The following is a 16,871-nucleotide window of genomic DNA, read 5'->3' as shown; positions in this document are numbered from 1 at the left end:
GTTTCCCATGCTCCACTTTTCTAGTACATCGATCTTAAATTTTTTATTCATCAGTATACCATGTAAAGCCATTCCAACAAATTTTGTTTTCCTCCACTACACTCCCGCGACCCATTGGCCATACAGAAGCGCACGCAAAGTGAGATAACAAACCTAACATTTTCAGCGTTACAATTAACGTCAATTAACGTTCCTCTGGCTAACAAAGAAGGTGAAAAAATTGTCATGAAGAGCATTTATTCCTTAGGCACAAGTGCAGAGGTAGCACTAAAATAGTGCGTTAAACCCCAAGCTTTGCACACCGTCTCAGAACCAAGATGGATGAGGACGTTGGCATCAATGACCCTCTTAGTATTTCTCGAGAGGGAAAAGCTATTTGTAGACATCGCACTGCACAAATACTCATTGCCGCCATTTCCGGCACACAGACACCCACCTGTTTGGCTACGCTGAAAGAAGGAACTCTGACTCTATATTTCAGTATGTCCCATTAACACCCACCAAAAACGGACAAGGGCGAGAGCGTTAATGGACTATGACCGCGCAGCTCACAATCAGTGCTCTGTTGTCAACTCGGCTGACAGTGCATAAACAGCAGCTATGTTACAGATAGCTGCAATAGTGCAGGTTTAATTTACCTCACTTCGATCCGGTTCACTCTCCACTACAAACCGTTTCATGACACATTTAGTAAGTTTACCTCCAAAGTATGAGACACGCATTGCTGAATCGAATGTGTATTCAATCTCTCCCAGCCACAATGACATGAAGAGAAAACACTGATTCAGATTTTTGTACTGCAGAATGGATTGTATAAAAAAATGGACTTAAAGAACGGACCACATCTTCTGTTGCCTCTTATTTTACTCACAAAATTATGGAAGAAACAATTCTACCATATCCAAAGCATGATTAACAGCATTTTAAATTACGCTGTATTGTAACAACAGTATAAGGGAAAAGACATATTGGTACTCAGCGTAAAGATTATACACTGAGTTGCAGACAGGCACAACCAAAACAGTCAGCTTTCGGCCTATGCCGTCTTCAGAAAAAGAAACACACACACAAACAAGAGCACCTGACGCGCACTGACTGCCATCTCCGGCAGTTCGAACCTGTCCATACACACAAACACATAGTGAGGTGACAAAGCTCATGGGATAGCAGAATGCATGTATACAGATGGCGGTAGTGTCACATACACGAGATATAAAGGGGCAGTGGACTAGTGGAGCTGTCATTTGTACTCAGGTGATTCACGTAAAAAGGTTTCCGACGTGTTTATGGCCGCACGACGGGAATTAACAGACATTGAACGCGAAATATAGTTGGAGCTATATGCATGGGACATTCCATTTCAGAAATCGATAGGGAAATTGATCTTCTGAAATCCACAGCGTCAAGAGAGCGCCGAGAATTACAAATTTCAGGCATTCCGTCTCACCACGGACAACGCAGTGGCCGACTGTCTTCACTTGAAGACAGAGAGCAGCAGCGTTTGTGTAGAGTTGACAGTGCTAACAAACAAGCAACACTGCAGTAATAGCAGAAATTGAGTCCGCCTTGATGCAAAACACCTTGTTATTCGTTTATTTCTTTATTATCCCGAACTACTTTCGGCGACAAACATCACCATCATCAGGTTTTTAAAAATCGGAGACATGCAGAAAATAGCATGGTTATATAGACACAGTAAAATATTATTAAATTTTTAGTATTCGTCTTTTGAAATATAGTTTTCTGTGGATAGTTTCATAGTACCTTATTAATTGAATATTACAGCATGTTTTAAGGAATTATTGGCGCTGTTTGCGACATTTTTCTGTGCTCTTTTTTTCTGTTGCCGTTTTTTACTTAGCGAACAACATGTCATCTGCAACCATGTGAGCGGCTGTTAGTAAACAAAATACTAAAAGGTGAACTTCGTATGTCAGCAGTATATACTTGGGGTTGTGGTAGTGTTGTGGAAACTAATTATGTGGTCTGTATTGAGCCGTTACTTAGCTATTCGTGTACTCACGTTCGTTGGATGGTATGTGGTTGCTTTTATACACAGAAAAACAAAACTTTCGCACTTTGTTTTTGATCCAGAACATTACGCCATCTTGCTGTTCGTGTGTGTCGCGAGAGGTGTATCGTATGTGGCGAGAAAGGCTATGAAAACTGTAGCGCGAATTACGACGACTACTGTTCATTATTTATGTCTCTGTGTGGGATGGGGAAGTGGTTCTTTAGCATGTGTGTGCTTTCTGTTCTGTGCCCTTGGTCAGTTCTCGAAGAGCTGTAAAGAGTGTATTGTTGCAAAGTGTTGTGTTTTCGTTTATTACGTCTTTCCCTTCAACTATAGACTTTTGTCTGTAGTAATTTTCTTCTATTGTTATTTGTCGATATAGACTGTTGCTGTTTCTCAGAATGTGTACATCGTTTTCGATATTAGTGGGGTTATGGTTTTTGTTCATCAGATGCTCTGCAAAAGTTGAATGTGTGCTGTCACTTTTTAGAGCTCTCATGTGCTCTGTGTACCTCGTTAGGGAATTTCTGCTTGTTTGTCCTATGTATTGGGCCTAGCAGGAGTTGCAAGTGAGTTGATATATTCCAGCGTTGATGCATTTGTCTGAGGTTTTTCTGACTGGTCTTAGTCTTTGGTTCAAATGGTTCAAATGGCTCTGAGCACTATGGGACTTAACATCTGTGGTTGTCAGTCCCCTAGAACTTAGAACTACTTAAACCTAACTAACCTAAGGACATCACACACACCCATGCCCGAGGTGGGATTCGAACCTGCGACCGTAGCGGTCGCGCGGTTCCAGACTGAAGCGCCTAGAACCGCTCGGCTACAACGGCCGGCTATTGTTTGTTCTGAATGTTATTGGGATCCCTTGCTTTTTCAAGATGTTTCCTATTCTATGTGATATTTTGTTATTGTACGTTAGTGTGTACCATCTCTCTCTTTTTTCTGAAGTGGTGTGGTCTGCTGTGTTGTCTGTGTTTACTGCATGTTTCTGTTTTACCTTGTGGTAAGTTTGTTTATGATGTCTGTTTTGCAGCTGTTTTCAACAGCAATTTGTTTGATTGTGTGTAGTTTTCTGGTTTAAGAGGTGTTCTGTTTATCCTGTGGAGCATGTGTGTGAAACTGGCATATTTATGCATTATCGGGTGGTTGGACGATCTGTGGATAACAGTGCTTGTGAATGTGGGTTTCTGTAGATGGAGAATTCATGTTCGTGGTTGTTTCTTGTGACTGTAAGGTTCAAGAAATTTAGTTTCTTGTTGTTTTCCATTTCCATTGTGAACTGGATTTGTCGGTGTACTGTGTTCATGTTGTGTAGCTCTCTTATCCTATTATGTGTTTCATCTACAAGATAGATTATGTCATCCACATATCGGTACCAGTAGATTATTTTGTATTCTCCTTGTTTTTCGGTGTTATTGAATATTGTGTCCTCTATATCGTCCAAGAAAATGTTGGCTAATGTTCTACTGATGGGGGACCCTATGGGAAGCCCCTCTTATTGCACGTAGAAGGTGCTGTTGAAAGCGAAGTAGTTTTGTTCTATAATTAGCCTAAGAATGGATGAGATTTCATTTATTTGTACATCTGGGAATTTCTTGCTTTTTAGCTGTTGTGATTTGTCGCCGAAACTAGTTTGGGATAATAAAGAAATAAACGAATAACAAGGTGTTTTGCATCAAGGCGGACTCAATTTCTGATATTACTGTTCTTCTATGCAAATACGGACCAAATGGAAGAGTTCCAAGATAAAATCACTGCAGCAACACTGCATGAAACAACCGCAAAAATCAATGATGGACGTACAACGAAGGTGTCCGTTAGGACAGTGCAGCGACATTTGGCATTAATGGCCTATGGCAGCAAGCGACTGACGCGAGAGCCTTTGCTGACAGCACCTCTCTTGGGCTCGTGACCATATCGCTTGGGCCCTAGACAACTAGAAAACTGTAGTCTGGTCAGATAAATCCAGATTTCAGGTGGTAAGAGCTGATCTTACGGTTTCAGTATGGCGCAGAGCCCACGAAGCCAAGTTGTCAACAAGGCATTGTGCGAACTGCTGGCGGCTCTGTAATTGTATGAAGTATATTTATACGAAGTGGACTGGCTGCTCTGGTCATGTTCGGCTACTTGGAGACAATTTGTATTTATTTATGTCCTTAATGTTTCCAAATAACATAGGAATTTTTATGGATGGCAATTCGCTATGTCACTGGGTCACAAATTTTCGCGATTGTTTTGAAGAATATTCTGGACAGTTCCAGCGAGCGGTTTGGCCACCCAGATCACCCGACGTGAATCCCGCCGAATATTTATGGGACATAAACGAGAGGTCACTTGGTGCACAAAATCCTGCACCGGCAACACTTTCGCAATTATGGACGGCTGTAGTGCAGCATGGCTCAATATTTCAGCAGGGGGACTTCCAGCGACTTGTTGAGTCAATGCCACGTTGAGCACGCTGGGCAAAAGGAGCCGATGTTAGGAGGTGTCCCATGGCTTTTTGTCATCTCAGTTCTTGAGATAAGTTCACACAGTACGGAATGAGGAAACTGGCTGAGCGCTGATTGTCTACTGCGCATCACCTGCGCAGACGCTATCAGCGCTGTTGCGGACTATGGGTAAGTATGTGTCTTGTATGGCAGAGATGCAGTCTTTGATTTCATCTTCTTCCTGTGAGATAATGACAAATTCTTTAAGGTAATTTCCATAGAAAATCCTGTGCTAGTTAACACTCTGCAAGTTTTAAATCTGCAATCTGATTCTATACCTACAACTATGATCCACAAGCCACTTTTGCTGTGCCGCAAACGGCTCGCGGACAGAACGATTGTCGGTAAGCCTCTTTGAGAGGCTTCATCTTCATGGTCTTTCCGCGAGACACATGTCGGAGGGTGCAATATATTGATTGACCCTTAGAGCAACCTACGATCTCGGAACTGTTACAGTAAACCACACAGTGATGCAGAACACTTCTGTCGCAGCGTCTGCTACTGGAGTGGACTAAGGATCTCCGTAACGCGTTCTCGTTTGCCAAATGGACCTGTAACTAAACGTGTGGCTCTTCTTAGGATCTTCTGACGATAAATCTTCAAGTACTGATATAAGAGGGGTTTTGTAAGATACCTGCTTTGTGGGTGAGCTACAGTTCCTGATGATTCTTCCAATGAGTCTCTGTCTAGCGTCTGCCTTAACGCTGATAAGTTTAATATGGTCGTTCCACTATAAATTGTTCCATACGCATGTTCCTTGATATTTTACGGAAGTAAATGCTGCCAATGATTGTCCTGCGATCGTGCAATCGTACAGTGATGGGTCTTTCTGCCTATGTATGCGCAATAGTTACATTTTCTTATGATCAAGGTCGGTTCGAACTCCATACATTAAGCGTCCATCTCTTCTGCTTTTTTCTTACCGTTATTGTCCATTTTCGTTAATAAGTATAAGACAAATGGTTAAAATGGCTCTCAGCAGTATGGGATTTAACTTCTGAGGTCATCAGTCCCCTAGAACTTAGAAATACTTAAACCGAACTAACCTACGGACATCACACACATCCATGCCCGAGTCAGGATACGAACCTGCGACCGTCGCGGGGTTCCAGATTGAAGCGCTTAGAACCGTTTGGCCACAACGGCCGACAAGTATAATACACACGCATTCATCGAAAGGACAATAATTCAGATTTTATTGCGAGCTGCTTTCAGCAGTTTACCATGAACATTATTTTAATTTCTAAACTTATCGTAGCTCGTTCAGGCCTACAGGTTTAACGCTATGAGTCCATTATGAGACGACCCGGAACAGTACCGCAGCTTGAAGTCGGTCCATCACCGTAATAATAGTGGCTGTTAAGGAGCTTAATCGGGCAGGTAAGTTAGAAAATTTAAAAAGGGAAATGGATAGGTTAAAGTTAGATATAGTGGGAATTAGTGAAGTTCGGTGGCAGGAGGAACAAGACTTCTGGTCACGTGACTACAGGGTTATAAACACAATGTCAAATAGGGGTAATGCAGGAGAAGGTTTAATAATGAATAGGAAACTAGGAATGCGGGTAAGCTACTACAAACAGCATAGTGAACGCATTATTGTGGCCGAGATAGATACGATGCCCACACCTACTACAATAGTACAAGTTTATGTGCCAACTAGCTCTGCAGATGACGAGGAATTGAAGAAATGTATGATCAAATAAAAGAAATTATTCAGATAGTGAAGGGTGACGAAAATTTAATAGTCATGGGTGACTGGAAGTCGGTAGTAGGAAAAGGGAGAGAAGGAAACGTAGTAGGTGAATATGGACTGGGGCAAATAAATGAAAGAGGAAGCAGCCTGGTAGAATTTTGCACAGACCACAACTTAATCATAGCTAACACTTGGTTCAAGAACCATAAAAGAACGCTGTATACATGGAAGAAGCCTGGAGATACTGACAGGTTTCAGATAGATTATATAATGGTAAGACAGAGATTTAGGAACCAGGTTTTAGATTGTAAGATATTTCCAGGGGCAGATGTGGACTCTGACCACAATCTATTGGTCATGACCTGTAGTTTAAAACTGAAGAAACGGCAAAAAAGTGGGAATTTAAGGAGATGGGACCTGGATAAACTAAAAGAACCCGAGGTTGTACGGAGTTTCAAGGAGAGCATAAGGGAGCAATTGACAGGAATGGGGGAAAGAAATACAATAGAAGAAGAATGGTTAGCTTTGAGGGATGAAGTAGTGAAGGCAGCAGACGATCAAGTGGGTAAAAAGACGAGGGCTAGTAGAAATCCTTGGGTAACACAAGAAATATTGAATTAATTGATGAAAGGAGAAAATATAAAAATGCAGCAAATGAAGCAGGCAAAAGGGAATACAAAAGTCTCAAAAATGAGATCGACAGGAAGTGAAAAATGGCTAAGCATGGATGGCTAGAGGACAAATGTAAGGATGTAGAGGCTTATCTTACCAGGGGTAAGATAAATACTGCCTACAGGTAAATTAAAGAGAGCTTTGGAGAAAAGAGCTCAGATGGGAACCCAGTTCTAAGTAAAGAAGGGAAAGCAGAATGGCGGAAGGAGTATATAGAGGGTCTATACAAGGGCGATGTACTTGACGACAATATTATGGAAATGAAAGAGGATGTAGATGAAGATGAAATGCGAGATACGATACTGGGTGTAGAGTTTGACAGAGCACTTAACGACCTAAGTCGAAATAAGGCCCCCGGAGTAGACAACATTCCATTGGAACTACTGACGGCCTTCGGAGAGCCAGTCCTGACGAAACTCTACCATCTGGTGAGCAAGATGTATGAGACAGGCGAAGTGCCCTCAGACTTCAAGAAGAATATAGTAATTCCAATCCCAAAGAAAGCAGGTGTTAACAGATGTGAAAATTACCGAACTATCAGTTTAATAAGTCACAGCTGCAAAATACTAACGCGAATTCTTTACAGACGAATGGAAAACTAATAGAAGTCCACCCTGGGGAAGATCAGTTTGGATTCCGTAGAAATGTTGGAACACGTGAGGCAATACTGACCCTACGACTTATCTTAGAACCTAGATTAAGGAAGGGCAAACCTGCGTTTCTAGCATTTGTAGTGTTAGAGAAAGCTTTTGACAATGTTGATTGGAATACTCTCTTTCAAATTCGGAAGGTGGCAGGGGTAAAATACAGGGAGCGAATGGCTATTTACAATTTGTACCGAAACCAGATGACAGTTATACGAGTCGAGGGACATGAAAGGGAAGCAGTTGTTGGGAAGGGCGTGAGACAGGACTGTGGTCTCTCCCTGATGTTATTCTATCTGTATATCGAGCAAGCAGTGAAGGAAACAAAAGAAAAATTCGGAGTAGGTATTAAAGTCCATGGAGAAGAAATAAAAACTTTGAGGTTCGCCGATGACATTGTAATTCTGTCAGAGACAGCAACGGACTTGGAAGAGCAGTTGAATGGAATGGACAGTGTCTTGAAAGGGGAATATAAGATGAACATCAACAAAAGCAAAACGAGGATAATGAAATGTAGTCGAATTAAGTCGAGTGATGCTGAGGGTATTAGATTTGGAAATTGAGACACGTAAAGTAGTAAAGGAGTTTTGCTATTTGGGGAGCAAAATAACTGATGACGGTCGAAGTAGAGAGGATATAACACGTAGACTGGCAATGGCAAGGAAAGCGTTTCTGAAGAAGCGAAATTTGTTAACATCGAGTATAGATTTAAGTGTCAGGAAGTCGTTTCTGAAAGTATTTGTATGGAGTGGAGCCATGTATGGAAGTGAAACATGGACGATAAATAGTTTAGACAAAAAGAGAAGAGAAGCTTTCGAAATGTGGTGCCACAGAAGAATGCTGAAGATTAGATGGGTAGATCACATAACTCTTGATGAGGTATTGAATTGAATTGGAGCGAAGAGAAGTTTGTGGCACAACTTGACTAGAAAAAGGGATCGGTTGGTAGGACATGTTCTGAGGCATCAAGTGATCACCAATTTCGTATTGGAAGGCAGCCTGGAGGGTAAAAATCGTAGAGGGAGACCAAGAGATGACTACACTAAGCAGGTTCAGAAGGATGTAGGTTGTAGTAGTTACTGGGAGATGAAGAAGCTTGCATAGGATAGAGTAGCATGGAGAGCTGCATCAAACCAGTGTCAGGACTGAAGACTACAACAACAACAACAACAACAAGGTACTTATAGTACTTTCGTTAACGCTTGTATAATTTGAAGATATCATGCCATTAATAACGCGTCTCAGATTCCGCGGGCTGGCTTTGTTTGCACGAGCATCCAGTCACACACTGAACGGTGCTTCCTCTGTGTCTAGTGGTTATTAACTCGCCAGTTGCGATTTACGACTGGATTCATTTAAATGTCTAGCAGCAGGGCTAAAGAGATGAATGCAAGAGTGTTTCTTTTAGCAGGCCGTTGTATCATTGTCTAGTTTGTAACACCGAAAATGCAGATACCTTCTGCACCATCCAAAATTTTTCGCCGTTTAATATCCGTTGATAACTTGTAACGTACCACTAATTCTGAATCTGTAAGCCTTACTACAGGAACTAAATTTAATATGTAACGGATGTAGTAGTGTAGTGCATTTATTTATGACTATATATACTTGAGTGTAATTACAACTTAAAGATTGTAAATTTGCTTCGTGAGAGACAAGGAAACTTTATTTTAATGTATCGCTAGCGACGACGAAATGCCACTAGCTCCTCTGTTGTTTATTTTTGTGTATGGAGAGTCTGTGTCGTACTGCGAGCAGAAAGGAAGTACAGCAGCTTGAGTCAAGAAAGAGTGCCTAAGTGTTTGTTGGGCGGTCCTGCAGATGTGGGGTGCAGCTATCTTCGCTTCAGTGTGGGTACACCTACTTCGTTTACCCGCGAGTTCTGAGAGCATAGTAGGAGTGAATAGTCGAAGGAAATTGCATTTCTAACCGTTGCCTGTCCCATAACTATCCGTGGCTCTGGAGACAACTCGTGGTTCTCAACAAACGGCAGCAACTCGAAATTGTCATCGGCTACATTCTTCGTCGTCCGTACAGCTATAGTATCGTAAGACTGACTGAGTATAAATAATTTGTACTGGCATTGCCTAGTGGCATTTCTTTCACAAATTTCGAAAATTATCATTAATAATAACTTGCAATAGTTAAAACTTGTAGGGCACCTGTGTTGTCATTGTACGCAGACATTACTACCAAGCAAGATCCATTTCCTTTCCATGTAATCACTGAGTGTCGTAAAAATATGAAAATCGTTTAACTATTTCTTTCCACTTTCGTTTCTTTCCTAATGACCAGTTTCAGTCTAAATTTTGCTGCCTTAGTAACTGTTCGTTCTTGTATTCTATAACAGGGGCTTAATGAATTTGCAATTTTGAGTATTAACTTCAATCACTTAAAGTAATGTTAAATTTCACTAGCAAAACCAATAACTATAGATAACAGCAAAATTTCATTTATTTTTTATTTAGTTTAGCGAGTGACTTCTGCTAACTTTTTATGCATTTTTTGTTCATATATTAAAAGTAAATCAGTTGCTCTTTTGCTTAAAGTATATTCAATTCAATCTTTCAAAAATCAAAAATAAATTTCTTGTATTGTTCTAAATTTTACGCTGCGGTTACAGAAAGTCACTTTTTATGTAACAAAGTTTCAGTTACAATCAGCCATTTAGTTAACCAGCAACTTCATTTAACTTTACTTTCAAAACTTACTACTTCAGATTAAGTAACTGCACATGCAGTGCCTTCTGATTTATTTATTTTCTCGTGAACTGTTGGTCGGCCGCTGTGGCAGAGCGGTTCTAGGCGCTTCCGTCCGGAACCGCGCTGCTGTTGCGGTCGCAGGTTCGAATCTTGCCTCGGGCATGGATGTGTGTGATGTCCTTAGGTTAGTTAGATTTAATTAGTTCTAAGTCTAGGGGACTGATGACCTCAGATGTTAAATCTCATTTGAACCAATTTGAATTTGAACCGTTGTGTTGTGAAAAAGCGTGAGTAGCTTTTGTTGACACGTCAGAGATTATTGGCTTAATTTTCTTTCCCATTACCGTACTTAGGATTCCGGATATTCATTGCTGGTGATCGTATAGTTATCCCTTTTTTGCTAATCAATATTTCTTTGTATTAAATATTACGTGGTACCCCTTTTCCTCTTGTGTGGTTCGCGAGCGATTGCACTAAATTCCATCCATTTGAAAATTATTATCTGCATTTAGATTAGGTTTGGAATAGATTCTTCCTTCAGAAGAGCCTGTTTTCCACTTTAATCCTACAAACGGGTGTCATTTTCCGTTGAAGACGATAGCCTTACTCACTGTTAAATTTCATTAGGTATACGCGATCACTGTCAGTTATATCTCAATACAGTAGGCCGATTAGGAAAGGAGAGATTACAAGTTCGTTAACTGACTTAAGTTTCAACAGTTCCATATCCTTGAAATGTGTACTCTTTATCTGTTCACACTTCCTCTGTAAAACTAGTGCTAAAATTGATATTAATAAGCGGTAACCTGATAATTACGTGAATACGTAATTTATATCTTTTGATAGAAATCATTAATTTCGTTTATGAATATTTTTTGCTTAGGTACAAGTTTGTAGGGAACATGCAGCAATAAAAATGTTCATGTGGCGATGACTTAATCATTGTTCTTATTGTGGTCTTCAGTCCTGAGACTGGTTTGATGCAGCTCTCCATGATGCTCTATCCTGTGCAAGCTTCTTCATCTCCCAGTACCTACTACAACCTACATCCTTCTGAATCTGCTTAGTGTATTCATCTCTTGGTCTCCCTCTGCGATTTTTACGGTCCAAGCTGCCCTCAAATACTAAATTGGTGATCCCTTCATGAATCAGAACATGTCCTACCAACTGTTCCCTTCTTCTAGTCAAGTTGTGCCACAAACTCCTCTTCTCCCCAATTCTATTCAATACCTCATCAAGAGTTATGTGATCTACCCATCTAATCTTCAGCATTCTTCTGTAGCACCACATTTCGAAAGCTTCTCTTCTCTTTTTGTCTAAACTATTTATCGTCCATGTTTCACTTCCATACATGGCTACACTCCATACAAATACTTTCAGAAACGACTTCCTGACACTTAAATCTATACTCGATGTTAACAAATTTCGCTTCTTCAGAAACGCTTTCCTTGCCATTGTCAGTCTACATTTTATATCCTCTCTACTTCGACCGCCATCACTTATTTTGCTCCCCAAATAGCAAAACTCCTTTGCTACTTTACGTGTCTCATTTCCTAACCTAATACCATCAACATCTCTCGACTTAATTCGACTACGTTCCATTATCCTCTTTTTGCTTTTGTTGATGTTCATCTTATATCCTCCTTTCAAGACACTATTCATTCCGTTCAACTGTTCTTCCAAGTCCTTTGCTGTCTCTGACACAATTACAATGTCATCGGCGAACCTCAAAGTTTTTTTTTTCTTCTCCATGAATTTCAATAACTACTCTGAATTTTTCTTTTGTTTCCTTCTCTGCGTTATCAATATACTGACTGAATAACATCGGGGAGAGGCTACAACCCTGTCTCAGTCCCTTCCCAACCACTGCTTCCCTTTCATGCCCCTCACCTCTTATAACTGGCATTTGGGTTCTATATAAATTGTAAATAGCCTTTCGCTCCCCACATTTTACCCCTGCCACCTTCAGAATTTGAAAGTGAGTATTACAGTCAACAATGTCAAAAGCTTTCTCTAAGTCTACAAATGCTAGAAATGTCGGTAATTTTCACATCTGTCAACACCTGATTTCTTTGGGATTGGAATTATTATATTCTTCTTGAAGTCTGAGGGTACTTCGCCTGTCTCATACATCTTACTCACCAGATGGTAGAGTTTTATCAGGACTGGCTCTCCCAAGGCCGTCAGTAGTTCTAATGGAATGTCACCTACTCCTGGGGCCTTGTTTCGACTCAGGTCTTTCAGTGATCTGTCAAACTCTTCACGCAGTATCATATCTCCCATCTCACCTTCATCTACATCTTCTTCCATTTCCATAATATTGCCCTCAAGTACATCTCCCTTGTATAGACCCTCTATACACTCCTTCCAAATTTCTCTTTTCCCTTCTTTGCTTACAACTGGATTTCCATCTGAGCACTTGATATTCATACAATTGGTTCTCATTCCTTCAAAGGTCTCTTTAATTTTCCTGTAGGCAGTATCTGTCTTACCCCTAGTGAGATAAGCCTCTACATCCTTACATTTATCCTCTAGCCATCCCTGCTTAGCCATTTTGCACTTCTGTCGATCTCATTTTTGAGACGTTTGTATTCCTTATTGCCTACTACATTTACTGCATTTTTATGTTTTCTCCTTACACCAATTAAATTCAATATTTCTTGTTACCCAAGGATTTCTACTAGCCCTCGTCTTTTTACCTACTTTGCCCTCTGCTGCCTTCACTACTTCATCCCTCAAAGCTACCCATTCTTCTTCTACTGCATTCCTTTCCCCCATTCCTGCCATTTGTTCCCTTACGCTCTCCCTGAAACTCTGTACAACCTCTGGTTTAGTCAGTTTATCCAGGTCCCATCTCCTTAAATTCCCACATTTTTGCAGTTTCTTCAGTTTTAATCTAGAGTTCATAACCAATAGATTGTGGTCAGTGTCCACATCTGCCCCTGAAAATGTCTTACAATTTAAAACCTGGTTCCTAAATCTCTGTCTTACCATTATGTAATCTGTCTGAAATCTGTCAGTATCTCCAGGCTTCTTCCATGTATACAAGCTTGTTTTATGATTTTTGAACCAAGTGTTAGCTATGATTAAGTTGTGCTCTGTGCAAAATTCTACCAGGCGGCTTCCTCTTTCGTTTCTTAGCCCCAATCCATATTCATCTAATACGTTTTTTTCTCTCCCTTTTGCTACTACCGAATTCCAGTCATCCATGACTATTAAATTTTCGCCTCGCTTCACTAGCTGAATAATTTCTTTTATTTCATCATACATTTCTTCAATTTCTTCGTCATCTGCAGAACTAGTTGGCATATAAACTTGTACTACTGTAGTAGGCGTGGGCTTCGTGTCTATCTTGGCCACAATAATGCGTTCACTGTGCTGTTTGTAGTAGCTTACCCGCATTCCTATTTTTTATTCATTATTAAAATTACTCCTGCATTATCCCTATTTGACTTTGTATTTATAACCCTGTAGTCACCTGACCAGAAGTCTTGTTCCTTCCACCAAACTTCACTAATTCCCATTATATATAACTTTAACCCATCCATTTCATTTTTTAAATTTTCTAACCTACCTGCCCGATTAAGGGATCTGACATTTCACGCTCCGATCCGTAGAACGCCAGTTTTCTTTCTCCTGATAACGACGCCCTCTTGAGTAGTCCCCGCCCGGAGATCCGAATGGGGGACTATTTTACCTCCGGAATATTTTACCCAAGAGAACGCCATCATCATTTAATCATACAGTAAAACTGCATGCCCACGGGAAAAATTACGGCTGTAGTTTCCCCTTGCTTTCAACCGTTCCCAGTACCAGCAGAGCAAGGCAGTTTTGGTTAGTGTTACAAGGGCAGATCAGTCATTCATCCAGACTGTTGCCCCTGCAACTACTGAAAAGGCTGCTGCCCTTCTTCAGGAACCACACGTTTGTCTGGCCTCTCAACAGATACCCCTCCGTTGTGGTTGCACCTACGGTACGGCTATCTGTATCGCTGAGGCACGCAAGCCTCCCCACCAAAGGCAAGGTCCATGGTTCATGGGGTGGGGGAGTAGGGGGAGGAATTGCATAATAATCAGTATTTTTATTTTTCGAGACGAAATGGACAAAGTTTTCATAATAGTAGCATGTTGTATTATAAATTCCAGAGGAAAATGTTTCAGGCCTTAGTATTATTCTTCGTCATCTAAAGTAAAGCATTCGGCACTGTCAATTTCGACACTTCCTTTCGAGCCACAGTGCTCCAAAAGGAGATCTTTCACCGCAACCTACAAGTGGCACACTTTTCCCTGATCCTTCGACTCCATAGTCCTGAGTCAGCAGAATTCAAAGGATTAGGGACAGGTAATACATCTGCACGCCTTCCCTATGTTTTCTACAGCTGCCACAAGCAGAGACAGATTTGGACAGGGGACAATCTAAAAAAAGCAAGTATATTGCAAGAAGACGTAATTTTTTTTTAAATTAACCCATCTTCTGAAATTTACGACTTTCTAAACAGAAATGACACACAGAACAAAGACATTACGACTCTACTAGCCATATAAGGTGGAAGGGCACTATTACAGTTGATGTACAGATATTTCTAAATCCTCATCCATCGTGATTACACCTCCGTACCTGAGCGGTAGCCTGCCGTGAGGAGGACGTGGGTTTATTTCCTGGTACTGGCAGGGACGACAGGCGCACAGTGCGAACAGCCTCCTGAGGCCCATTGAGGAGCTACTTGAATGCTTACCGGCTCCAAGCTCTGGAAAGCTTACAATGGCCGGTAGAGCGGTGTGACGAACTCCCGCTCCTCCAGACAGCATATAAATAAACCGATGGCATAGGATGACCCGTCGTTCAATCGACAAAGCAGGATGCTCTGGGCATCATCAGAGACTTACTTAAAAAAATACACTGATTAGGGATACAAACTTGGTAGTCCAAGAAATTATCGTAGATGCTCATCGAGACCGACGGAAAAAAAAAACGCAATGACTTCACTCAGTGTCGGGCGACCACCTTCAACTTCATCGATTCACATTGGTTCATATTAACTGTACTCTCGAGACAGCAGCTTAGTGCCATCTTTTATCAGAGCTTCTAGTTGTGAAGACGTGGAGGCTGCAGTTACGCATGCGCTGCGCGTGGCCGAACTTTCGCCGTTGCGCTTGGGCGCAGTTCTGCTGGTAGCAGCTACAGGTATGCGTGGTCCAGCGGGTAGCCAAAGGCGCTGACCTGGAAAGCACACCACTGAGACATTGGCTACTGTCTGGGGGCGTAGCTCAGATGGTAGAGCGCTCGCTTAGCATGTGAGAGGTACCGGGATCGATACCCGGCGCCTCCAGAACTATTATTTTATGATGTCCCTAATTTCTAGGAGTGCTACCTGCATTTTAGCAATTTTCCTGCTCCAGTTTTTCAGACTGTTTACGAATAACAAAGCCGTGGTTGACTAATTGAGTTGCTTTTTTGTTCGTCATAACAGATATATTCTGCTTAAAACAGTGTTGATACGGGCTGAAATATAATCTGAAGCTTGTAAGTTGCTATTAACACCGTACTGTTTACCATTAACCTTAATGGATGGCTCTACTGTCTATCTTCGTGAATAGTAATTCTGTAGCAAACAGCATTTACGATGTTTCAATTCGATTCCTGCGGTGCGTACTGACTACAGATACTGCATTTGGGCTCATCACTTTCCCGTTGATCAGTCATTCCTGACCTTGCTGAAACCATTACTCCTGTGTGCAGACAGATATCACTCACATTGGAACCTAAATAAACTTTAAAATGAAAACGTATTCTCTTCGAACCCTTTCATTTTCAAAATGACGAAAGATGTTTTGTTAGACTAAGAACAAAAGAGTCGATGAAACAGTTGCTTACTGCTTGGTTCTAAGTCAGCGCACGTTATATTTGCTTTCTAGCCCATTCCTTTCTTTGTTTTTGTTGTCGTTCACGTCACTGTCAAATATCTGGTATCAGTTCATCTTGGATGTCACGATTCTTTTCCATGCTCTGTGTTCGGGAACTGTGTGTGTGTGTGTGTGTGTGTGTGTGTGTGTGTGTGTGAACGCGTGCGCCCTCTGTACCTTCCTGTCCTTAGGGCACCATGCACTTGCATTTAAAATCAACAAAGTTAAAAAGCATGCACCATACATACTCTTTGTAAATCATATAATTGCTGGGTTCTTTGTGTATATTAATAATAATAATAATAATAATAATAATAACACTGTGATCATAACTCGGCAATACACAGTTAAGTGCATGACAGAGGATTCTTCGAAGCACTTTCAGACTACTTCTCTACCGTTCCACGCTTAAATCTTTCTGTAAGAGCTAAGATTTCTCTTATTTTACTACAGTGATCAGTTCTCCGCATGCAGGTTGCCGACAGTAAAATATTTTCACGTTCAGGGAAGGAAGTTGGTTCAAATGGCTCTGAGCACTATGGGACTCAACTTCTGACGTCATCAGCCCCTAGAACTTAGAACTACTTAAACCTAACTAACCTAAGGACAACACGCACATTCATGCCCCAGGCAGGATTCGAACCTGCGACTGTAGCGGTCGCGCGGTTCCAGACTGTAGCGCGTAGAACAGCTCGGCCACACCGGCCGGCCAAAGAAGTTGGTGATTAAGGTTTCGTGAAAAGATCTCGCC

The 16,871-nt window shown here is 41.3% G+C and overlaps 1 non-coding gene across 1 annotated transcript; it reads left to right on the top strand.

Annotated features, from left to right (window-relative positions):
* Window positions 1-15,473: 15,473 nt before the first annotated feature.
* Window positions 15,474-15,546, top strand: Trnaa-agc (transfer RNA alanine (anticodon AGC)). The gene has a single exon. It is a non-coding gene; the product is annotated as a tRNA-Ala (tRNA).
* The last annotated feature ends 1,325 nt before the right edge of the window (window positions 15,547-16,871 follow it).

The sequence above is a fragment of the Schistocerca gregaria genome, chromosome 1, assembly GCF_023897955.1.
Source record: "Schistocerca gregaria isolate iqSchGreg1 chromosome 1, iqSchGreg1.2, whole genome shotgun sequence".
NCBI classification, from domain to species: Eukaryota; Metazoa; Arthropoda; class Insecta; order Orthoptera; family Acrididae; genus Schistocerca; species Schistocerca gregaria.
Note: the sequence above shows the minus strand (reverse complement) of the source record. Positions and strands in the feature narration are given on the sequence as shown.